At 40.9% G+C, this 26521-nt stretch overlaps 1 protein-coding gene across 2 annotated transcripts in view; it reads left to right on the top strand.

Moving 5' to 3' along the window:
* The first annotated feature begins 4048 nt into the window (after positions 1-4048).
* Positions 4049-26521, top strand: part of HIVEP2 (HIVEP zinc finger 2) — a 186185-nt gene continuing 163712 nt past the window's right edge. The window contains exon 1 of one of the 2 annotated variants that reach the window (XM_063096407.1): positions 4049-4426. The gene's annotated coding sequence lies outside the window, so the exon portion shown is untranslated. Of the gene's footprint in view, positions 4881-26521 lie in introns of both variants that reach the window. The other variant, XM_063096406.1, reaches the window with a different exon arrangement.

Raw genomic sequence — 26521 nt, 5'->3', positions numbered from 1 at the left:
ATCTGGGAGATGAGAAAGACCTAACTGGTATAACAGCATTTGAGTTCCAAGATCTTGCTGAGTTGGAAGTTAGTCTTTGACTTCTAGTTATGTGAGTTCAACGAAATCCATTTTTTCCTTAAACTCATTTGAGTTGAGAATTTAATTGAAGGAGTCTTGATAAGTAACATGGATGTGCCTGGTTCTAGAAGCTTTACGTACAATGTCTCCCGGTACCCAGTTCTCCTGCCTGGGTATATCAGGCTCTATGCTCCATAGCAGTAGGTCTGGAGCATTAGAATGCATCAACTGCATCATCTGTTAAAAATGCAGAGTCCTGGGCCCACGAAGATTCAGATTCAGAGAGACTGGATGGAGAAGGCCAAAACCTGCTTTTCATTCAAGTGTTTTCCAGAGTGAGAGGAGTCCTTACTGGGAGGCCATTCTGTTCACTGGCTGTCTCATTCTACTCTAGCTACCCTGTTTCCCTTGAGGTCTACAAATATTTCAGTGTTGGAGCTTGAACTCAGCTGTTACTTCTACCTGAAAAGCTCTGTCCTCCAGATACCTCCCTGGCTAAATCCTTTCTTTCAAGCCTGGCAGAAGTCTTCCTTCTCAGTAAGTCCTACCCTGACCGCCCTATTTGATATAGCAACATGACATCCCCCATCCCACACACATCCTTTACCCTATTTTATTTTTTCCATAACTCTTTTTACCTTTCAAAGTCCTATACAATTTACTTCTTACGTTTATTGTCTATCCTGTTCCTCCTCCACCTCCCCTCCTCCCACCAGAATGGGAGCTCCACAAAAGCAGGGATCTTTCATTTGTTCACTGGTGTATCCTCAGTATCTTCAGTACGTAGCAGGCACTCAAATATTTTTTTGAATGAAAGTGATTTCAGTTCAAAGTGATTTTCTGACAACACTATACTGCCATGTAGCCATTAATTATTTTCCTTTCTTAATACCTCATAATCCAGATGACCAAAATTTCCTTTTCTTTGAAACCGAGAAGTAATAAGAAGAGCAAATGATGAAAAGGAAGTTCCTGCTTTGTTGTTGTTGCTGCACACGGGTGCCCCTGCTGGGTCAGCTCTGCCCCACCCAGCCTCACTTCCAGCAGAGCTTTGGAGGGCTGGCTGCATGCACAGTTTTCTATCAACGTCAGTTTTGTCTTTGGAGATTTTCTGAGAAGAGTTTTTCTGTTACTATATTGCTCTTGCATGTAAGTAACTGGACATTGATGAAATATGGGTGGTGGCATATTTGGAATACAGATGTAAAATATGTATTGTAGGGGAAATTTGACTGGAGGGGAAAGGCCAGGTAGCCCTTCTGAGAGAGAAGCCCCGAAACAGCAGCCAGTGGGACTGACGATGGGAAGAGACAGCCACAACAGACAGTGCTTTCTATCCAAGTCCCATGTAGGTCAGCCTCTGGAATGGTTTGTGTTGATTTGCTCTGGAGCTACGTGGCTCCCCAGAAACTCCAAGCAACTTTTGCAGCATTAGTGACAGGTGATGGATATATTTACTTAAGGATAGTGATTCATCCTAGCAGAGGGGATGTCACCTAGTTAACACATATTCACAAATACTTTTACTTCCTCTTCAACTCAGTCCAGGCTATCTTCTTTAGATCTTGATTTTTAAACAAAGTAACCATTTAAATAGAGTCAAAGTTTGACTAAGGACGGTTTTCAGGGGTCCTCTTTGGTGGTGGGATCAGATCATCAAACTTGATGTATATTTGCTTTTATTTTTTTAAAAAACAAATTATCTGAATTATTCAATTACCTGAATATCTTAATATCCTCATTATAGCATTTAATCTAGGTTTAAAAAGAGGCATTTAAGATTTCAATTAACATTCATTCTGGTGAAGCAAAGGCTGCCTACTTTTCCTGGTTTTCTGGGAGCTTGGGCAGCTGCTGTTGTGTGTGCTGAAGGGAAATTGGATTCTTAAAGAAACTGCTTAATCTTCTCTGTTAAGTAATTAAATAAAATGGGCTCTGGGAGTATGTAGCAGGTGGGTTTGAAAATTTAAAAAAAAAAACATTTCGAAAATCCCATTTTGCGTCTTAAATGGATGCTTAAAAACGCAACTGCATACATTTAAAAGAAAACGATCTGAGGAGTTTTTTTTTTTTTTTTTTAATTAAGGGCTTCAAGTTAAGTCAAGAAAGGCTGAATATTAAAGAACTTATACAATGAAAGAAACTGCTTAAGCTCAAGTAGGCCCTGAATTTAAATGAGATCAACCTGAAAGGACACAGTGAAACTTATTCCGAACTGTTCAGATTTTTCTTTGGAAAAAAATCGACTAAAAAAATGTATCACTGCTTTATTTTTCAGAGTCGCCCTTCATCGCAATGCCATCACTGCACGGGGACCTCAAAAATACACTGATTTATAGGTCGAACAAAACAAAACAAAACAAAACAAAAATGAAACCAGCAGCGCTGTTCTCACAGTCATTAAGGGGCTGCCCTTTCTTTTTAACGTATTCCTTTTCAATAAAAAGGGAAGAGAATATTTTATATGTCTTGACATTTGGTCCCTTTCCGCGAAATCTGAAACTCCAGACGCAAAACACGCCGCAGTTGGTGAAATACCTGCCTTAAAAGCAGAACCACAGTTAATGTCTTTAGCCCGGAATTCCAGAGACTAATTTCCACCCCTCCCACGGAGTCACCTGCTCAGGGGGAACCCCGGCCAGAAAGCCGGGTCGCGCCAGGTCAAATCTTGCGCGTCTCTTGTTTACTCCGCCCGGGGCAGGGCGGCGGCGCGGCTGTGGGGTGGGGAGGGCAGCTGGAGCCCGCAGCGTCCGGGGAGCTCAGCTTGACTGGGCTGGGCGCTGCGGCTCGGGCCCCAGGGAGGGGTGGCGCGCGGTCCCCGCTGGGGACCGGAGGAGGCGCTCCGAGGGGCGGCCCGGCCCGGCATCCGCTAGCCACGCTCGGGCACTGCGGCCTCTTGGGAACCTCCCCCGAGGGTGCACACGAGTCCACACACTCAGGGTAACGGTCCGAGGGAGCCCCGGTGTCCCCCGGGTGTCGCCGGGTCGGGGAGGAAGCCCAGAGCCCCGGCCTCCACTCGCCTGGGATTCCCCCGCCCTCTGGCCCCGCTCTCCCAGGGCTGGGTGTGATTTCACTCGGGTCCCTTCCGAGGAGAGGGAAGCGCGCAGCCTGGAGGTGGCAGCTCGCCCCGAGGGCCCAGCGCGGCCCACCAGGAAACCCGCAGGGGCTCCCCGCGCCGCCGCCCACACTCATTTGAATACCCGGGCGAGGGCGGGCCACGTTCCCGGAGCTGGGTGCGCCCGGGGCGCCCTGGTGAGCGATCCCGGGGAAGGCATGTGGGCCCGCTCGAGCGCGTGAAAAGTTCGCGCGTCCGCAGGGGCACGGAAAGTGCTATGAAAACACTTTGCAAAGCTCCAAAAACACAGCCAGGAGCTACAGTCTGATTTTGTTTTTCTTGAGCGACAATACAATCGTGAATAGAGGCGCGGGCGAGGGAGAGACAAGGATCGGAGGTGCCTGGACAAAATCTAAGGACAATACTAATTATTATCTAATTCCGCTTGTCAGGCAGGCAGGGAGCGATGACATGGGAAATGGGGAAGATGGGGAGGGGGTGGGGACAAAGGAGGTTTCCACATCCTTAAAGGAAATTCTCAGGCTCCTAGAGACGCCCAAGTTTTTTTTTTTTTTTTTTTTTTTTTTTGCATGACAAGTAGGGACCGGCTCTCGGGGGAGTTCCCGGCTCCCAGCGAGCGGGAGCATGGCCGCGATCCTCCCGCCCGGAGCGGCCCGCCGGGGCCCGGCCCTGCCCTCCCGGCCGCCCCCCTCCCCCGTCGTCCCGCGCGCCGCTCGTCCTCCTCTCGCTCCCGGCTCCAGACTGGTTTTTCTGGTTCAGCCTCCCTCCCTGGGACGCGCTGGGGGATCCGATGACGTCTCTGGCTGAGTCTCTCCCTCTTCCTCCCTCGCTCCCTCCGCCTCTCCCCGCGCCCGCCCTCGCCGCGCACTCCTCCTAGTAACTTCTGTTCGGGGAGGCGCTGCCAGGAATAACCCGGTGCGTCCACAGCCCGGGAGGGGAGGCGGCCGTTGCGGCTCCCGCACGCAGACAACTGCGGCCCGGGCCTCGCGGCTCCCGCCCGAGCCCGGCAGCCCCTGCCCCGGGCCCATCTCCGTACAGTGTCAGAAAAATAAATAAGACAAGAGGAGCTTGGGCTGGCGGTCGAGATCGCTTCCCTCCCTCCGCTCCCGCCCTCCCTCTGTCCTTAAGGAAATGCTACCAGACACCCCCCACCAGACACGCTCAGCCTTGGCGAGGAGCGGCCGCCGCGGCAGCAAGAACAAGGGCACCAGGGGGGTTTCCTCCCCCTCCTCCTCTCCCTCCTCCTTCTCTCCGTCCTCCTCCTCCTCCTCCTCAGCGGTGACTTTCCAGGTGAGCGGCCGCCGCGGCTGCGAGGATCCCCCTGGCCGGCTGGGGCTCGGGCCGCCGCGTCGCGCCCTCCTCCCGCCCCTGTCACCCGGCGGTGGCCGGGAGCTGACAGCCGCCCGAGGGGCTCGCGGCCCGGAGGCGGGCAGCCGGCGGGAGGCGGGCTGGAGGTGAGGGGGTGGAGAGGAGGAGAGCGGGGCGCCGCCGAGCGCTGTCTCCCCACCACAGGAGGGTCTCCGCAAACCCATCTTCGGTGACTGTGGCACAAGTATTTGCCAAGTTGTGTCTCGGACGTTGAAGCTCCCCGGAGCCCCGAGCAACTTGGAGGGTCTCCTGGCTCGTTAATAATATTCCTCCACGTCTGGACTTTGGGGTGCTGGGTGCAGTCTTGGGGTGCGTGGAGGGCGGACCTGCCACTGGGAGAGCAGAGCGGCGGGAATCTAGGTCCCTCTTGGGCTCGGTAAGTGGCCTCGGTGCCGTGTTTTTCCTGCCTCCTTCAGCATTAGGAGCTTGTTTCACTTTATACTGAAATCGCCGCCGCCGAACTCCATCCCCCTCCGCGGCGCGCGCCCCCAGCCCCTTCGCGGTCTCCCGAGGGTGAGGGTCGGAGGGGGCGGGGATGGGGGAGCCCTCGGGAGGGGGGTCGGGCGCGTTGGGAAATGCGGGGAATACCCTGGCCGAGGATCTATGCAGATGAGGGGAGGCTGCTTTGCGTAATGTACTGGGGGGAGGGGGCCGCGCGGGAGCGCTGGAGGCAGGAATGTGCCTGGTTACTAATGAGGGACGTGCACCGGCGCGCACGGCCGGGCCACCGCTGCGGCTGCGGCGGCCGCCGGCGGCCCGTTGTCAGGTAGCGGGGGAGGGGGCCGCGGCGTGCAACGCGGGCCGGGGGCGGCGCGGGCGGCCGGGCGGGCTGCGCGAGGCCCGGGCCGCCGGCCTGCGGCCGAGCGAGCGCAGCGAAGGCGCCGGCGGTGGGCATTTCAGTGACTCCTTTCTCCTCCCGAGCACGGAAGGAAGGAAGGAGAGAAGGAAGGAAGCGAGGAAGGAGGGGACTGTCTCCATGGAAGGTTCACGCGGAGGCGCCCTCGCCTTGCGGGTGCACCGGCCGCAAAGCGGCTCCGGCTGCCGCCGGCTGGACCGGAGCGCTTGGAGACGGGTGGGGGCAGTTTGCATGCGTGTTTGTCTGTGCGTCTGGCCAGGGACCGGGAAGGGACATGTGTGTTTGGGCTGTGCACCGTGGGGAGCTGGGTCTGCGCCTTTATGTCTGTTCCCTGAAGTGGGTGGAACGTTGGCCCGTTCCGGGAATGTTCCATGACGTGGTGCAGCCACAGGAAGGGGGTTAACGAGGGGCTCTCTGCCGCGGCGGCTGTGCCGGCTGCTATCAAAGCAGATGTGCTGCTGCTGCTCCTCCTCTCACCTCCCTTCACCCCCACCCCCCGCCGTGCCATTCTGTGCGTCTGGTACTGGTAGGGGTGAGACAGGAAAACACTGTGTGTGTGTGTGTGTGCGTGTGCGTGTGTGCGCGTGTGCGTGTGTGTGGGGGGGGTGATGTGCGTGTGTGGTGTCTGTCGTATTTGGTGGGGGGAGGACTCCAGATCAGCTCTGCCACCCCAGTTGTTATACGGATCGGTGCGCTTTATACGCATGTGCCTCCTGCGTTCTGTCCCTCTTACATAACACATCCAGTGCAGCAGAGGACACGGGAAAATGCGACCCCAACTCTCCAAGCCCAAATTGAGTGAGGGGACAGAAGGTCAGGAAGTGTCCCTGGGTGTTGTCCTTCAGGGATGCGGCTCCCAGTGGGGAAAAGGAGGAGGCGAAGGAGGGTTTCTTCAAGTGGCTTCTCACTCTTCTCTCTGACCGGAAAGCATCTAACTAAAAAGGACTGCAGGAACTATTGCTCTCTAATGGGAAAGCCTTTGCATGCTACAGCCAAGAGAAAGTGGTCACTTTAACCTCAGGAGTGCAGAGAAGAGAGAGGGTCCTTAGTAAAGACACTCGGAGGGGACCGGGCAATAATGTGCGAGCAGGTGGGGGCAGTGGGAATGGTTTGGAGGAGACCAGAGGAATCTCCTGATAATAGCTTTAACTGGAGGCCTTAGGACACCTGTAATGGCTTAGAATTCACACAGGAAGCTGTGTGCAACTGACATTGCAAAACCCTTATTCTCTGCACAGTTATTTAGGCCTAAAATGAACATAGAAAGGTTTGTTTCCGGTACTTTCATTATAATGGAAAATTTAAACTGATTTTTCTCCTTCCTTTTCTGCCATTTTAAAAATAACTCATTTTACTTCCAAATAAATATTGGTACTCTCCCTCACCCCCTAAGGCTAGACCTCAATAATTCACAGGAGAGCCCTGTTTTTCTAGCATACCCAGAGTCCTAGTCAAGGGCTATTGATTTTTCTCTTCAGTACAGTTGTTTCTTTTGTAGTGCATAATCAAGCTCAGAAATTACTTGAAATATTAATAAGATCCATTTTAATTAAATTTATAATGATCTCTCCTCCTAGAAAAGGCCATTTAACTTTATTAGACATTTCCCCAAGTGATATTGTAATATTTGGTGATATTTGTCCTTGAGCAGACCAAGTTATTTTAAATATTTGCATGTATATTATAGTTTGTTAGAATTTGCAAATACCTGATTGCTTTTTCATCTTGTAAAGGCAAAATTTTAACCAAGTGGATTGTGTGATGAGTAGATTGGCTTTGATTTTTAGAATATAGGCCAAATAGTTTATCAAAACAAAAATGCACTTAATGTGACTAAAGTGGGTATCATTTTCATTATTAAGAGAAAATTCCTGTGGAATTCTAAGGAGCCACGGTACCAGATGACAACTGTGCATTTTTATTTTGAGCTAGAGGGGATTTACCATCATCCCCTTAATGACAACGTCCAAGTGTCATAATTCCTTTTGACCACTAGGTTTGAAATATGCAGTATATTTCTTATATCTAGAAAAACATATTATAATGGTGAATCTTTTGAAAATTGAGATTTTTGCTTTGAGCACAGGTCAGGTATAAAACAAAATTTGTTAATTGGCATCTGTATTTCTGTTGATTCTATTTTATGTGATTGACTTTATTAGAGAGACTGCTTATATTTGTATAAGGATATTTGAGTCAATTGATGTGAGATTGATTTGGGGACAATTTTGTGAATGGCAGTATAATAATGATATTTCAAATTTCAAATTTAACTGATTTTAAACTGGTCAGATCCTTGTGGAGGTGTTTGGTAAAATGCTATTAAAGCAGATAAAACATTTCTATCTTTCAATTAAACATGGAATGTGAAAAATTTACTATGTGTATATTATTACACAAGGAAATAATATATTTGACCTAATTGAAAGATTAAACAGCAGACTCTTTTGATTGATCCGGCTCCTTTTACATGAGATGTGCTTACAAATGTTCTTGTTACTATGAAAACAAAACAGAGGACAGCATATATGCAGGCATTCCTTGTGGAATAATGGTGCATGTGTCTACTCGAACTTTTGGCACTTTGTCACTATTCAGAAAACCAGGTTGAATTTTTTATGCTGATTCAATTTAAAATGAAGAATCTTATTTAAAAATTTGCCAACTAATTTTTTTTAAAAGCAGGGCCCATTTCAATAGCAACATCAGCCAATAATAACACCATTTGTGTTTGTTTTAGACTTTTGAATTATCATCAGTAACTAGCTGAAGTTAATTTGAAATCTTCAACATAGGAAAAGTAGATTCAAAGCCTATAGAAATTGTTGTTTGGCATGAGTGAAAGTATATTCCATTAGATGTGAAATAATTTAATACCGGATGGAGTAACTATTATAATAAGGTAAAAGTGGCTAAGATCAAGTGCATATATGGCTGTAGATCAAACAGGCTGCTGATCTCCTGTTTGTTAAAAATAAACACTGTTTTCACATTTTGGTACATGGTTAGCATCAGCAGAATTCTCTGTTGTTCTGTACATTAGTCCTGTAGGTAGAGAAATGGTTCAGTTTAAATCTCCACCTGAAAGTTTCAATCATCTGCTTCTAGTTCATGAACTTATATGTGAATTCATCATGAATTTATATTTTGGCTAAAACTTGGTATTGTAAGTGTCGCAACTTTTGAAGTGATATTATAAAAAGGAGCAGAGGAGGTTTGCGAACTCAATAGACTTCAGGTTTCATAAGGAACTTCAAACCGTCCAGAGTGTATAAGTTTGCTTGCTTCAACCACATGGGCAGAGCCTTCATTAATACTGAGTAAAACCTTAATGAATATTCAAGTGAGGACTGTATGTACTGTGAAGCCTGTAGGCTTTGCATTGTTTGAAGCTGTGGATGAACACAGAGGATTGAATGAAGGTGGGGAAACTTTATGAAAACAAGGTTGTGCTTATTTGAAGGAAATCATATGAGAAGTAATATTTTCTATTTGTTCCTGATGTTTGATCACAGTCAAAAGCATAGCTTCCTGTATGGTATTTATGGCAACACTTACAGAAAAGAGGTTGTAAATCAGTGTTTGTAGTTATGAGTATTTGTAGTTATGAAATATTTCAGCAGTTTATTATTGTGTTACAACTCCACATTCTTCATGTAAAAGAGGACGATATAGCTTACGTGGTCTGTGCAATCTTTGGCTTCTCCACGGTGGACCAATTACCAATATTAGACACAGGCCTATAACGGCTTCATGACTGCATTTAGAATAGCATCAGAACTGCCTGATACTTGGGTCACTATTATTCTGGGCCAAATACATGGATACCTCAAAAAGTTTGTGGAAAAAATAGAGTTAAAAGATAATATGAATCTTTCCAGGAACTTTATGAAGGCCTCTTGAATATGCTTATCTTAACATATGTTCATGCTACCCATCATTTGAGGTACTGTTAACTATGACATGTTATCTATAAGTATCCATAACTTTAGATTTCCTGTCAGCTTAACATTTAGGGTCTATTTAGACCTATTTGAAGAAATTGCTTTGGAGAGAAAAAGAGATGAAAATGATGTTTGTGCCTGAGAATGATTCTGGAAAGCAGGTGGGGTATGACCTACCACTTCTGAGTCACAGGATGATTGGATGTAAGGTCAGGAAACATCTAGGGCCAGCATTTTGACTTGTCAGTCATTCAACATAATAATCATAGTCCTCTCTTCTGAGTACTATGATGGGTGCCTCATCATTGTTGATCAATTTAATTCATTTATTTAGTTATTCAACAAGTATTTTCTATGGATTAGGCCTATGCTAGACACCAAGGGTATAATGGTGACTCAAACCAGAAAAGGAGCTTATGATCTAGTGGGGTCGACAGATAAAATCACATGGTGTATTAGTGTATTTTGTGTTGCTTATAACAAAATACATGGAGCTGGGTAATTAAAAAGAAGAATGATATTTATTGCTTACAGTTTCTAAGGCTGAGAAGTCCAAAGTCCATCTGGTGGTGGTGACAGTGACCCAGGGATCTCACATTGCAAGATGGTGGAAGCAGAGAGAGCAGAGAGAGAGAAAGACAGACTCTCTTCTTCTTTTAAAGCCCTCAGAACCATGCCCTTGATAACCACTTCTAATCTATTTACTACTGCGTGGTCCTACAACCCATTCACCTCTTCAAGGCTCCACCTTTCAATTCCCATAATAGGATTTTCCACCCTCCTAACAGTCACAGTGGGGGCTTAGTTTCTAATACATATTTTTTGGGGGACACAATTCAAGCTCTGGTGAGTTTTGGGGGGACATAATTCAGTTCTACTACACATGGTGTACCAATATATTTACTACCACACTTGTTCTAAGTGCTGTGGAAGAAACATAAAGGAGTTTATATCAATCCTGTCTGGGGGCAAGGAGTCAAGTAGAAAAAGGTGGGTGGAGAGAGGGAGAGTGTGATACAAAGAGGGAACAATGTAAATACCCTGAGTTTGGGGGTGCACAATGTTTCCATGAGTTGAAAGCAAGCCACTGGGATAGAGGGCAGATAGCAAGAGAGAGGTAATGCATTGTGAGGCCAGACCATGCTGGCGATTGACCACATTAGTGATTATCCAACCTGGCATTAGTAAGCACTGCCATTGGCAAAGCAGGACACGTGATGACCCTAATATTGGCCGTGTTGCAGACTGATCACTGGAGAGGGAATGTTTGGGGGCAGGGCCTAGAAGTTGGAAGAGGCTTATGTATAACACATATCTCCTCACAGTGCTTCTATATCAATAGGCCCTGACCCCCTGGAAATTTTTTATGACTCTATATGTGCTGACTTCAGTTTGAGGAACTTACCTGTAGGTTAGCTATTATTGTTTGCAGGTGATTTTTTTTTTTTCAAGAATATAGAATTTAAAGTTTTAAAAAATACTTATTTGAGGCTCCAGTTAACTAGATTGGTCAGCATCATTAATTCAATTAATGAATAACTACCAATTTGAAAGTCTTTACAAAGTCTCTGTGTGAAGTGACCGATTAATCTTTGGAGCCTGGCATGAGCTGGATCTATGTTTCTAAACAACTAGTGAAAGAGTGAAACATTCCATTCTCCAGATTATTTCTCTACATGATTGCAAATATCAGGATATCTGGAGAAATTCAAATCTGATTCTTGACTTTCCATAAGATTAGGGGGTCAGTAGAACATGAAAGAGTATGAATGAAAAGAGTAGAAACAGAGGTTAGTGAAAATAACATTTCTTTATTTTGCAACCTTATCATTTGATTAATTTGTTCCCTGTTTTACGCTTTATATAATGTAGAAAACTCAATTTAGGTGGCAGGAAGAGTCCGTTTTATGTAGTAGCTCCAAGCTGGGGCTCTGCAGTCAAACTGAGAATCAGAATGAGTAACAGAAATAAAAGGGTGATGATATCGAACTTCAAGAATTTTACAATAGAGAAAACACATGGCTCATAAGTAAACGTTACTAAAATGTACAAGTAAAAGCAGGATATAAATGGAGGCAGGTTTTTTCCAACTGGAAAGATTAGAGAGTCTTTATGGGAAAAGATAATTTTTGACTGGGGCCCTGAAGGGTGAGTAGAATTTCATCAAGTAAAGAGGGAAGGGAGAGACTCTGCATACTGTGCTCGGGTGTGTAGTTTTAGGGGAGAGGAGGAGTGAGTGAGCCAGAAAGGTACATTGGGGCCTCAGAGCCCTGCTGAACAAGCTGGACTTCACTTGAGGGTTTTTGAGAAGAGGAGTGATGCTAGAAAATGTGTCTTTGAAAGATTATAAGGGAATCAGGAACAGACCTCTTTATGGCAAGGAGACAATCAGATTACCTTAATGTTCCAAAGAGAAGTAATGAAGGTTGATACTAATGCATGACAATATGAATTCTTTCATCCTGTTAATGGATGTCTTTACAAGCACCTTAAAAAGTAATAAATAAAAAAGTGATTAAAATATTTTTGTTAAACGTGGACAAATGCACACAGCATGTTGTCAATTTGAACTACATTTTAAGTAAAGTACTGCATTATTATTTTAACCTACTATAAAACTTTTTATTCCAGAAAATATTCATAAATATTAATAGTGAAAGTTGACCTTCAAACAACAGCTTATAAAAATATTTATACTTAAAAATTACAAGGTATTTATATTTTTAGGTGTGCATATAAAAAGGAATTGATAGACGATTCATTTAATGGCTAGTACTGCTTTTTAATTAATATCCAATTGTATCTAAATCGTGACAATACTGGACAGAGAGTGTAGTGCAGTATATTTGAAATGCAGTGCTTTGTTTGGCAGAGCAGTGCTTTATTTGGTAGTTTCATTTTCTCTGAAAAAGAAAGCAGGCGATCATCGAATCTCTTATTATTTGCATTGTGGCAGATTCACTTGAGTACATAAGTCCAGCAAAAAAGGTGGGACTTTTGAAACTAGGCAGTAGGCAAATGTAAACACACCCTCATTTGAATTTGCTTAGGGATCTGTAAGCATGCATATGTGTACAGGCATGCATGCACACAGACACACACACATACTAATGTTAGAAAATCGAATGTGTTCATTGAGAGAGAAAATTTTGATGCTTAAAATACAGCATGAATTCTCATCCTGATAGTTGCAGAAATATTTCTTTTAAAACGGAGATTATGTTTAATTTCATATAAAGAAGATTATAGGAAAGGTAATTTAAATTGTAAGTAGCTTTGTTCACTAAAATGCTAGCTTCATTTGAAACAGTGTTTTATTTCTTTTGGAAGCCAGACAACTAGTTTAATAGTGTACATATGAAACGCTAATTTGGCTTGTTAATTGGATGCAATTAAATTAAGGTTATTTTATACTGCTTAATTGTCTAAAAATTACATGCGTTGCCATGCCTATGTAACGTGAGGCAAGAGCTGGGGGTATAGCGGGAGTGGGGGTGGGAAGGACTTAAGATTTAGTCCTGTCTTTGCAATTAACTTTCTGTGAAAACTTGGAAACAAGTCATCGAAACTCTCCGGACCTCATTTGGAAATGGAAGAGGTTGGAACAGATGGCTTCTAAAGCCTCTTCCAACTCATATTCTATCAGTTTATAAATTCTCCTTTGTAGTTATAGAGAATGCAATGTCATTATATTCTGTAATTATGGTATTACAAGGATAAACTAAACACTTAAAAAAATCAGCAGAGTGCCAATTTAGCAAATCCCTTAGAAGGAAGGGAATTTAGGCTTAAAGAGCACTTACCCCACTAGGCCCCATACCAGGTTCTCGCCCATACTTTGACTCATTTAGCGTTCACAACAACCCTGAGAAGATTTGGTATTCCTGTCTTCATGTGTACACTTAGGGAAACAGATTCAGAAAGTTAACTGGTTTTTGCAAGGATACTGTGAGAGTCATTGGTGAAGTAGGATTTGAACTTGGGGCTATTTGGTTCTGAAAACACCTGGTTTTTTCATCATTCCATGCAGCATAAGCAATTGTTTACATATCAAAATTATTCGAAAACTTAAAAGGTGCTTTATAAATCTTTGTTAAATTAAGAAATGCTTTGTTAAAAGTCAGTAGTCCCATGAACACACCAGTTGTATCTCCTCCTAAGTAGACTCAAGGCCCCAGGAGTAAACCCTGGTTCTCTGGCTCTTGGGATTTCCGCAGAAGTTCAAGTGGGGTAATTCAGGCCCCAAAGGCTATTTTTAGGCCAAAAACTACAAAATGATTATCAACAGAGAAGGCTCACTTCATTGGTGTAACACCGGCTGAGCCAAATGAGAAATACCCTGGATTTTAGTCCATATATCCATTTGTTAACTGTTGAAAACCATGTGCATTCTGACATTGTTTCTTAAATCACTTCAATCAAGAATTTAACAGACCATTTGAAAATGTTTAAGTAACATTTTACTGTCACCGCAATTTGAGTTCTTTTGTGTTTTTCTTTTGGTCTAATCCCTTTGTAATAATAATCAAATCTACTAGGTACTAAACATTTACAATGTCCTCACTGAGACTGGTTGGTACACACGTTCTCATAAAATTTCACAGCAACCCTTGAACAGGAATTATCCTCATTTTGTAACCTCAGGGAGGATAAATGACTTTCCTAAACTCCCCCAGCTGGCCATGGAGTTGGAATTCACCCTGTTCTGACTTCAGGATACCTGTTTATCCCACTGGTGCACATCCACATACTGGTAGGGGACAACATTGTGCTAAGTGATAAAAATGGTAAAAATGGTTGATTTAAGAAACAATGTCAGAATGCACATGGTTTTCAACAGTTAACAAATGGATACATCGACTAAAATCGGGAGTATTTCTCATTGGGCTCAGCCGGTGTTACACCAATGAAGTGAGCCTTCTTTGTTGATAATCATTTTGTAGTTTTTGGCCTAAAAATAGCCTTTGGGGCCTGAATTACCCCATTTGAACTTCTGTGGAAATCCCAAGAGCCAGAGAACCAGGGTTTACTCCTGGGGCCTTGAGTCTACTTAGGAGGAGATACAACTGGGGTGTTCTCGGGACTACTGACTTTTTTAACAAAGCATTTCTTAATTGAACAAAGATTTATTAAGCACCTGGTCTGGGAAAGGTGCTATTCTGGATACTGAGGATTTATCAGTCAACAAAATAGTAAAAAAATAAAAAATAAAATAAAATTCCTGCCTTCATGGTGGCTTTATGGAGTTTGCATTTTAGTAGGCTAATTTAGAAACTTTTTGTGGCAAATTTGGTCCCTTTTCAGTGTTTCCAAGTAGGAATCCCTACTTTTTTTTTTTTTTTTTTTTTTTTGCGGCTGGCTGGTAGGGGATATGGGGATATGAACTTTTGACCTTGGTGTTATAATGCTGTGCTCTGGCCAGCCAGAAATCCCTATTTTTATACTGGGTCTCTCTTAACCTAAATAACAGTTAAAGAAGTATTATAAAACTTACTAAATCACTAATGAAATGGCCCATTTATTTTTTATATGTGTATATGTATGATATACACATGTGTATTATACATACACATTTTATGTGTATGTATGAATATAAAACATATGTATATGTTTCTATATGAATCTATGTTTCATAGTGTGATAGTTCGAAAAGCTACTGTTTTTGTGTAACTAAATATTATAGCACTAGGTTTTTGTTTTTGTTTTTTTTTTGGTGGCTGGCCAGTAAGGGGATCTGAATCCTTGACCTTAGTGTTATAACACCGAGCTCTAACCAGTTGAGCTAACTGGCCAGCCCAGTTTTTTTTTGTTTTTTTTTTTTAATTCTTTTTTATGATTCAGCATTATGGCCCTGCAGAATCAGATCCTGACTATTTTTTTTTATGGGGAAGAAAAAAATGACTTACAAATGACACATTCTATCATAAAATGCATTTATAAGCTTATTAAAGTGAGGGGGTTACCACAAATTATGTTTGGAATTTGTATTTTTAATCTTATTTAAATGAATTTTTCATTTTCTTACTGATAATTTTTGTTGTAAAGTTTCCGGTGGATTAGTATGGTTTACACTTTCACAGAAGTGTGCTTAACACAGTGTATGACATGTGGTGGGCACATCATAGATATTTGGTGAATGTTTCATCATAGTTCTCAAGAAGCTTACAATCGAAATGGTCAGGAAGGATATTCTGTCACACTGTGAGACGGGGAGTTGTCAGAGCTAGATGAAGGAAGTCGTCAATGGGTTAAAGTCCTGGCTAGTCTTAGCAACAATAGCCAGAGTCTGTCAGTCTGCTTATCCCTAAGTACTTGCCATATCCAGTTTTATGAGACATCCTCCAGGAAACAGCCGCCTCCACCTGTCCACCCAGCAATCACCAACACCTCTTACAACCATGGTCAAGGGCTCCCCTGGCTCTAAACTTCCCATTTGTTTTTACAGCAAGTGAGCAGATGGAGCCACCTTGAGGCATTTTTTTCCTACAGTTGAATAGGGAAGTTTATTGTTGAACTGGGATTCTTCCATATAGGACAGCTTTCTTTGGCAAGCTTTTTGTTCAAGGTGCTCTGTGAAGGAAAGCTGTGTGTAGGTGGCTGTCACTCACGGGTGTGGGGTTTGAGGAAGAGGTCTGGGTGGGCCTGTTTGGATCAATAAGGCATAAAAAAGGGGAGTGTATTCCTTTCCTCCACTGCATATCCTTGTTCCATGGACGAAAAGAGAAATGAAGGAGGAAAGGCTCCAGTGAAACTGTTTCCCCTCATGCAAAGCTAGTGGTGAAATCTTCTGGCTTTGTGACTTGGGCCATGCCCCGCGAGACAGTCTTAATCGCTGGTCCAACCCTTTATGGAATAGGTCATGGGAAGTTCAGCTTCTAATTATCCGTAGAACAATTCTCAAACTTTATTTTTCTTTCTTACATTTTGATTACATTTTGAGTAATCTTGATTCCTCTAAGCAAGGGAAAAATCCAGGGTTGTAAACATTCAATTTATTTTCTTGTCAGTAGCCATGTGTCAAAGTTTGTGTTGGGAGAAATATAGACTTTTTGGATAAAATGAGGATTTTAGATACCCCTCACTAGGGTTGTAGAGGACGCCAGAATGGACAACTCTGAAAATTGACCCCACTAGTTTATTGCTTGACTCATTATTGATTTTCAAAATGATTCAGGCCAAGTGGGTGTACCTCTGGTATATTTATTGTTTCTTCATCTGTAAAAAAGTGAAGCATTGTTTATAGCACTGCCCTACCTCCTGGGAATAGAGCAGAGTAACACAAGAGAATTAGAGTGGCTATTTTTAGTGTGTGAAGCAACAGTAAGTTTTGAGGATAATGCAATTGTTGAAAAAAATCTGATATACAGCAATACATTTGTGACAAGGGTTAGTAGAGTGTTCTTGAGATAATTGACTAATATTGATGCAATTTATTACAGACATATGTAATTGTTTTCAGAAAGATAATGTCAGCAGCTCCACAGCTTGTTGTACTATCCACTGATGGATTTAAATTTTGTGTAAGTCTCTAATGCATATGTGTAACAAAATGTCAAGGTGGCTATACCCATATTCAAGCAAAAGAAGAAGAATCCAGAGACATTTGTTTTTGAATTCGTAACCTGTTTACTTGTTCAAATAACCTCAGTAATATTCATGATGAACTTGGTGCCCACATTTAACCATTTTAGCTTTAAAAATGGTCCAGGTGGCTGAAAATATTCTAAATGACCTTTTAAAGTATATCACCTGACAGTATAGAATATAGCAAAAAATTGGATGCTAAGTGTTCAGATCAGATTTTCTAATGCACAAACTCCAAATTTGTTCAGTCATCGGTTGAGTTTTTTGGCCATGTTTGGTGGGAGTTTGCTAATGTGAAACCTAATGATGTCTGAAAATGGTCATGTTGGGTATTAACAGCTGATCTGGGAAAATTTCACATTTTAGCAAATAATTCCATGAATTTATATTGTGGAGAAATTGTGCTGGTAATTTGTCTTTCTTTTCTTTTATTCTTATGGGTCATGGGAACAATGTGAAGCAAATGGAAGACATTTTAAGAAATAAATAACAAAATTGACATGGCTTTAAAGCTGCTATGATTATATTAACCTCATAACTGTAAGAGAAAACAATGCTGAACAGTATATCTGACATTTGTGATTTCCTTTGAGCCAACTGGTTTTGGTTTAAATTTCATATGAAATTTTTACAGTATGCACACAGTTGTGTAGATCATGCTACTGTTCATATATTTGACATGGAAGTATTTTTAAAAAATGAGGCAGAGAATGGGGAAGAGGTGAAGAAATGGGATTGTGAGCGCCTTTAGGAATATGCAAGTGACCTGCTTCCTTATTCAGTGTGACCTTTTCCTGGTGCTTTTTCCACATGGGTCAAATGTTGGCTTTGAGCAGATTGCATCTTCAGTATCAGTGGAGCATTTGGTGAAAAGTTTTATTTCTGCCTTTCACTGTACACAATTGTAGTAGTGTAGTGATGAGTTATTTAGGGCATTTCTTAAAGTATCTAACTTAAATTATGCTGGTTAATTTTCTTATGTGTAGGATCTGATATATTGATTTTGATTTGTCAACTGGTGACAGGACACTTTGCAAGGTGAAATCTTTTATAGAATTTGAGGATTAGGCAAGAACATTGGAGGCATCATTTAATCCCCAACAGAGATAGAAATCACTCAGGACAAATCACTGAGAACTGCCTGTATTCAATCTCTACTTAATCACCTTTTCCTGTCTTAGGGAGGCCTCTTCCACTCTTGGATGTTTCTATTTACCAGCAGTTGAGCTCTCTGCAGCTATTCAGAACAAATTCACTCATTGTCTTGATGATCCTACAATTATTTAAAGATAGCAATCATGTTCACCTTTAGTATTCTTTTCTCCAGGCTAAGTATTCCCACTTCCTTCAACGAGACCTCATAGGTTGTTTTCATTTTTATTTTATTAATTTCTTCAGGGATCAGGTTTTTCATGTCTGAAATTTACTCCAGGCTATTGTTTTTTTATGAATCCTCAAAATTCCTTATCTTCAGTTACTCTTCAGAAGTTAGCCCCTTTCAACTGGTTTAGAAATGTTTTACAGAAAAGGCCTAGCCATGCTTGCTGAGACTTTTTAGATAGTATAACTAGAACAGGGTTGTAATGTATAGTAATGTCATACAAATGTAATTATTGAGATTTTGGTATATGCAAGATATATGGGAATGTAAAATACAATATAAATATATATAGGATATAAATATAAATAGAATATAAAATTTAAAGGAGAGTGTTTCACTATTCTCGTATTCAAAACTTTTATAATATGCTATATTGAGGAAAAGAACTAACTATGCAGGGGAAGGTATAATTAAAAGCAGGTGACGTATAAGAGAGGCGTATATAAAGTGTTAAAAAGGTATGAAATCACCCCTGGCTGAGGACTCAGGAGATGATTCCTGGCAGAAGGGAATGCTTTAGCTCGGTCTTGATTTTGACAGACAAAATGTACAAACACATCAATGTGGGGAAGTGTCAAGAGTGTTTTCAGAGAATCATCGTATTTGAGGGAAGCATAAAATGAATATTAAGTGCATGTTGGTGAAAAGTTGGAAAGATTAGGACATATTGTCTAAGGACTTGTTTACCAGCTTCAGGAATTTATACCTAAAATGATAGATAATGGATGTACTATATCACACAGAGAGCCTGGTCCCCGGATTTGGCAATTCTGCAACTTTACAAACATAGTTAAATGAAATGAAACAAACAGATAATAGATATGTATGTGAAAACTTCTATGATTAAAAGTCAATTGCATTTATAAATAGCATGAAGTGTGTGTATATATGTCTTACATGTATAAGACATATTTATTGGCTTCAAATTCACATATTATTATATACTGTCTTTGTGCTAGAAACCCAGTAATTTCAAGGATAATGACTTTAATGATAATGGTAAAGTAAATGTATTGCTGGTGGACATATTGTTATAGTTGCCTGTTATATACATATTGTTATAGTTGCCTGTTATATACATTTTTTCTTCCTACATTTTGGCCATATCATACTATTAGGCTTAGCTCAAATGATTGTCATTTTAGTATAAAGTAAATTAACCTGTTTTTCAGTTTATATTTTTTTCTGTTAATTAAAATTTGGAATGTAGAATGTTGGGAAGAATTTCCATACATGCACATTACACGTAAGAATGCCGTCTGTATAGTACATTGTAGTAACAGAGAGTTTTGTTGTATTTTAACAACCATTTTGAAAAATGTTCTTACTTGCCTTTAGTATCTATAAGAGAACTTTCTTCTTTGATTGTGCCTGCACAGATTGCTTATTAATCCACATAATAAATCGTAAAGAAGGTGAATATTTAAATAGGCACATATTTCATGGGACAAGTGAACCTTTATGCAGAAGTGATATATTAGATGAAAACTAAGTTAATAGTTAAATGTTTCTATAACAAAAGTTATTTTCTGAGTGGGTACTCTGATTTTGGAATTCTTTTAATCATTATGGAAATTGACATATTTTACATTTAGCTGTAGTCACACTTTCAGTCTCTGGAGAAGTACACAGGACTTTGTGAGGGAATAAGAGGGAGAAAAAATACTGTATTGTATTACAATGATACACAGTTCATTAATTTTAAATTTTAATTTAATGCATGTGGGAACACTGATGTTTCAATAACATGCTTGATTGTAGACCATCTGAGTACTTACTATTGTTTAGACTTTATCGAGAGCATATTCTGAAGTACCAAATATAGACAAAAGCCGAAAAATAAGGTGTGCTCTTAAACCCGTGAGTGCTAAGTAAACATATTTCCATTTGAAGAATATGTTGACTTTTACCTAGAGTCTGAAAGGGTCAAGGTATTGATACCTCATCTTGTTATTGTCTAGAGGAGAGAAGGAATAGTTCTTGAACCACTTGTTTGTCTTTGGACTGTCTTAGTTACAGGGGCTGTACTTTAGCCTTGAAGGGATAAAGGCACTAGTAATTTGTGCCAGGGGTCACTTAATAAAGAGGGTATAGTTTTGGGGGGAGTTTGTAGGAGAAATAGTCATTGGGCTTGGAAATACTGAAGCAGAAAAAAGAAATGTCTTATTGGGACCAAATTGCGAAGTACGGGTTTTCACGAAAGGTTCATTCATTTGTGTGTGTGTGTATGTGTGTGTGTGTGTGTGTGTGTGTGCGTGTGTGTATGTGTGTGTGTGTCGCACTTCTCTCTTCATTCCTGTACCTGTCTGCTCACTCAGTGAGCTCTCTTCCTTTGACTGTGCTTCACCATTTAATTTTGAGCTTGGCTTTGGTTTGGGGAAGCATTGGCTCTGGAGGAATAGTGCAATCATACGATGTGTAATGGAAGTAGGAGGTGGACCTCAGCAAGAAGAGAGTCCTGATTTGTCAATGCATTTCTTGGAGCCAGTTTTCTGAAAAAACAGCAAATGATTGGTGAATACTCATTTAAGAAGAATATTACTCAATTTGGATATTGTGAGAGAAGAGTGAAAACTTAGTATGCCCTTCTCAATATTTTTAGAGAGGATGCCAGCTTGTGAAACAAGTGAGCTTGTCACGTTCTAGTCGTACCAAAGACTTGTTTCCAGTCTAAGAAAATGTGGAGACTTGTGAGATAGAGAACTGGGATCTCAGAAGTGTGAAGACCCAAATTTCACAGTAACGACTGACTGTTTCTCTCATAACTATGCATCTAAATTAAACCAATCCTGAATAAATAATGAGCTTCAAAAGGATTCACTTGGGAAACTTCAAGTCTCAATTTTTTTCATTAAACAAAATGATAAAGTATCAGATTAGGCTGGAATTGTACACTCTCATAATGTACTTTAAAACACAAAATTGGAACATTTACATCCCCCCCTCCTGCAGTTTCTAAAGAGACAGTGTAAATAAAATACATTATTCTGGAAAACATCCTATTATCTTTGCAGTTTATTTGTTCTCTTTCATGCTATAAAAGAGATGCATTTGAAAATAGCATCAAGAACCTGAGGAACTCAGAATTTCTTCTTCTGGTTTATATTTTCACTTATGTACTTATTCACAAATTGATGTATTTTATTGCTGTCACACTGGTCTTTATATCCTCAGTCTACACTAAATTTATGGTAATACTGATTTCATTTAGTCTGCAATTGAGATTATAAAATAGGATAATTTTTAGTCATCCCTCTTTTGTTCTTTCCAAGTGCCATCATCAACATTAAGTATAAAACAGGGAGCATGCACTTTGGATAAAATCTTCATTGAGCTTAGTTAGTATTCGGGCAGTTATTTGCAGTGTGTGGAGTGTTAATTATATACCAATGACAGATGATTTGAAGGAATAAGTAAAAGTATGTTCTTATCAAAAACACAGGAATTGCTGCAGAGATTTAATGGATAAAGGAATGATTGACATGAGGGGAAAAAAAGGTTCTAAAAAAAGTTGGTGTGGGATCACTCAGGAGACAGACATCCACCACAGTTTTTTCCTAGGATTAGACACATCGGAATCACTTTACAGTCGAGAATCCTTTGGTACAGTTTGGAAAGCTCTCAAAAGTTATTTAAAAGTTGCCGTATTCAATCTAGTAAATAAAGCAGTTGTATGCAATTATTTTATAGGCCCCTCCCAACCCTCACTTAGGGACACTGGCTACTATGAAGTAAGGAAAGAGTGGTTTTAGTTTGGGCTTAGGAGTTTGGGAATGGGAGGAGCTTGGGATTCCTTTTCAACAAGATTGAAAGGAGCCCATTTGAGGTCTGTACAGCTGTGCTAGTCTTGAACTGAAAGGAGATTTCAGTTCTCTGAGCCTATTTCTTGATAAAATGGGGACAGAAATGTTTGTGAAGTAGATGGTAAACTCTAATGTACTAGTCAATTAAGATATTATTATGTGATAAAATATCCAGTCATGTTATTCAGATGTTTAGAAATAACACAACAGGGAAAGTACTCAGAGGCTTTGGATCATTTTAAGTAGAAACACAGATTACCTTTAATATTGCCTTAGGTAGTAAATGACTGGATAGGACATTGTACATCTTTTGTGTACCTTTAACATATAAAAAAAATTTCAGTGACTTTTTAAAAATGAAACTTCATCGAGGAGAGCTACTAGACCTGGATGATGAACTTCATAAAAGCATTTTAAAATTCATCTACTTGTGAATCCATAGTTTACAAAGCAGTGCACATAGGAAAGTATCATGATATTTATAAAATCCTAAAATATTTAAAAGAAGTACACTTTATTTTCTTAGGGCAGTTTTAGGTTCACAGCAAAATGGAACTGAAGGTACAGAGATTTCCCATATATTTCTTGTCCTCACACACTCAACTTTCTCCCTCACTGTCAAAGTCTTGCACCAGAGTAGTACATTTGATACAACCTGAGAACCTACAATGAATGATACGTCATGATCGCCCAAACTCTATAGTTTACATTAGGTAAAACCCTGAATACTTAAATTCATGTCTTCTTGTGAAACTTCTTAGTTCAAATGTTAGAGATGTTGGCACACTATAACCTATGTACCATTGGTTCGCCGTAAGAAGAACAAAATCTATACTTTGTTTTGTAGTTGACAATCTCTCTCATTAACAAATTGAAATTAAGCCATTTCAGCTTTGTATTTCAAAATGACTATACAATACCTTATGATCTTATTTTTAACCCTTGTTAACCTTAAGTCATTGCTTCTGTAGAACTACACATGGTTATAATGTGGTTTATGGCTTGAAATGGTTTCCATTTTAAAACATTCTGACCAAACGTTTTGTATGCTATGAAAGTGGGTATCAGATTGAAAGATTCTTAAGATACTCTGATTTTTTTTACATGATAACATGATTTTTGAGATATGATGAATTAAGGTCCTAATAAATAAAAGAAGTTTATATGTTGTGCAGTGAGTGTTTTAAAAATGAAAACATACAGAATAGGCCTTGAGAAAAGTCTGGGGCGGTCTTCTTGCCTTCTTTGACCTCACGGGTGCTATGCAAGTCCAAAAATGTTTCCTCTCTTGTATCCGACAATTACCTAAGGAATCCAGAACTGGAGACAGAAAACGAAGGGGAAAACATAATTGCAGCAGCACTTAAGTGATTTTCACTTTTGATGATTTAAAAATAATGCTAATGGAAAAAGAGTCAACTTTAGGAAAATTATGTTCAAAATTTAGCCAGGAAACTTGCGCAGGGCAAGGGCTTCCTCCAGCACCTGGAAACGCAGGCCTTTCCTCACCCTGGGAAGGAGCGGGGTGGAGGCGGGCAGCCCGGGAAGGTGCGGGGAGCCCCGGCCGCGCGCACCCCGCCCTGGAAGCGGCTGCACTTTGGCCCCCGGTCCGCTGACACCCGAGGGAGTAGGAAGGCAATGACGTCTCCGCCGCTCTCAGCTGCACAACAGGAAATGCTCTCGGCCTCCCCCCTTCCTGCCCGGGGAAAGTGGGGCTCACTGCTTCTCGCCGGCCGAGACCTAGTTTCGGGGCGGCGGCGCCGGCGGCTCTCGGCAGGGCCCCACGCGGGGACGACACGCTCACGGTGCCACGGCTCACTTTCCCGAGCGTGGCGGGGGCCGCCCCTGTAAGGAAAAGCCCCGCTGGTCCGGGGATGCGGGGCTTTGGGGACACCCCCTCCCTTGCACATCCCTGACTCAGAGGACGTAAGGTCAGGTGGGACCGCAGCGTCGGGGGCTCCCGATGTCGGGGCCTAGGAGTGCTAAATAACGCCGACCTCTTGAGGGCCCCCGGCGGGTCTGTCATCGCCTTGACACAACATAGTCTTTCTTTCCACAAAGCCCTCGACAGGAAATCGCTTGTTTAACCTTCCTTCTAACTGCCACCTTTTACTTTGTTGTGCAAAGATAGGAATGTTTAGTGCAAAGCACAACATCATGCCCTTATGCACCTCAAGAATCATTTCAAGAAAACGAGCTCAGTATTCATGATTTTTAGGTGCTGTTATTTAGGTAAGATGGGGAATTTTGTTTAAAAAAAATACTAATGATCCTGTGAACTTGAAGACAGTACAGTAACCCTGCATTTATTATCCTCAAATTATAGATGGATTTTTACTGGTTTTATTATTTTTTTTTTGCTATAGGCACACTTTTAAAAAATTGAACACAAGCAAGTAACCCAGACTTTTTAATAAAAAGTGTTTAAATTTGCATTAATGATCTTTCAAGTTCTATTTTAGAATCGATGTTTAGGACTAATAATCTATAATTTAGTAACGTGAATCTGTGTGTCTTATATACTTGCAGATATGTTAAAGAAGAGTAGGATCAGCTGAGCAGTCTGTGGTTACTTCCTTGGTTGACTCATGAATAGGCTTTGTAATGGTAGATTGTTCTTTTGGCCACCCAGCCAAAATGCCAAAGTTCACTGGGAGGTCTGCTAAGGTTTCTTATATCAAAGACTTGACGGAGAAAGGACTTACTAGATGAAAATATTATTTAGTTGTTCCTAGGAAACCTAGAAAATTATTGAAAATTGGAACAAACACTATGTTTACAGGTTTAATTTAAACTAAGTCATGAAGCTAATCACTGTTCTGCGCTTTTTATAAGTGTTGCCTAAACATTTTCTCTTAAAAAAGTCCCCACAGGATCATTAGATGTGTATATAGTGCAATGTCATTTCCCTTGGGAAACTTTCAGCTGATTTATGCAATAAGGAAACTAAGGTTATTTGGGTACATTTGGAACAAGAGCTATAGATTTTGAAATTACTGTATGTCTTTTCTGGGTAGCTTTTTTCTTTTTCTTATGCAGAATATAACACAAGGATCCTCTCTTTTTCCCATCAGAGGAGCCTCATTCAAGTTTTTATTGTAGCGAAGTTATTTGGTTATGAAATGCACAGAAATGTTGGTACAGATATTCTCAATGGCCCACTTAAGGAAATAAAAGTTAGGAACAGAGAAGAAGTTGTGGCACCTTGGTATTATGTCAAAGAGAGCAAACTCCATCATAGGATTCTCTTAATAGTTAAATGGATTCAGGGGGCAGTCAAGTTGATGTGAATGTAAAACTGGAAATCACTCTGTTAATGCAAGATTAATTTTTATATGACTCTTTTTTCTCTTCCCCTTAATAAACTGCACAGGAGGTATATCTGACATAACAAGGAGAACTGTTGCAGTGGATATTTTATAGTTGGTTCCCCTGCACTCTATCAATTTGTTCTCTATAAGATTTAACCGCTTTTAAACGCTGCTAGGCCATTTATATCACTGGCATTATGAAAGTATTTATTTAATAGTAGTATTATAAGGATCAATTATTCCAGATTTGTTTGAACAATAATCCCCAGTTTTTATGCAGCATCTTGTTGGAGGTGCTAAGTAGGATCTTTAGACATATTAATTGAATCTCATAATCACCAGGAGATTAACATGCTGTTTTATGAAAACCATCATGTGAGGAGTCCTCCTGGACTGCACAGAATCTGAATTTTTATAACATTAAACCAAACACAACACCTCAACTATAATTGTGGTCCAAACAGATGTGGTTTGACTCATACATGAATTATAAATATATCTATTTATTTAATATATATTATAAATATATATAAGTATATATTTGGGGATATAGTCCACTTTTGTGCTGCAGAAGGATTGTGTGCCTTTGTAGTGAACAAAACCACAGTCCTGATTATGGTGGGTAAATTTGTGTTTTACCTTGCAGCAGAGGAATTTGTGTTTCTTGGAGGAAAATCTTAGAATAAGTGCGATCTTCCATTATGCCTTAGAATTATAATTTGAAATATCATAAAAAATATTTTTTAAAAGAATTGGTTATCTACTGTCTGTCTTTCCCACTGAACTGCACAAGCGAGGGCAGAGTTTGTCTTTTCCTAGCCGAATTGCCAGTGCCTACAACAGTGCCCCATCCGCAACAGTTGCTCAGTGCACAGGTGTTGAATGAAGAAATAAAGACAACGATACCACTCTTTTTTATATTTCAGATGCTGTTTTACATTCCTGGGTCATAAATTTAGAATTGTCTTTTTGTTATGTGGTTTAAATTCAGCAAAAACTGAGACATTATTTGATTTTTAATGAAATGTAAACATATAGTAGATGCACAATAAACATTGATTAAATTGATAAATATTGAAAGAAGCATGATATTTAGCAGTACTGCAATCCTGGTGCTCTATTTACTATTCTAATCATT

Source organism: Cynocephalus volans, chromosome 5 (assembly GCF_027409185.1).
Source record: "Cynocephalus volans isolate mCynVol1 chromosome 5, mCynVol1.pri, whole genome shotgun sequence".
NCBI lineage: Eukaryota > Metazoa > Chordata > Mammalia > Dermoptera > Cynocephalidae > Cynocephalus > Cynocephalus volans.
The sequence above is the reverse complement of the archived record's forward strand: the minus strand, read 5'-3'. Positions and strand labels throughout refer to the sequence as shown.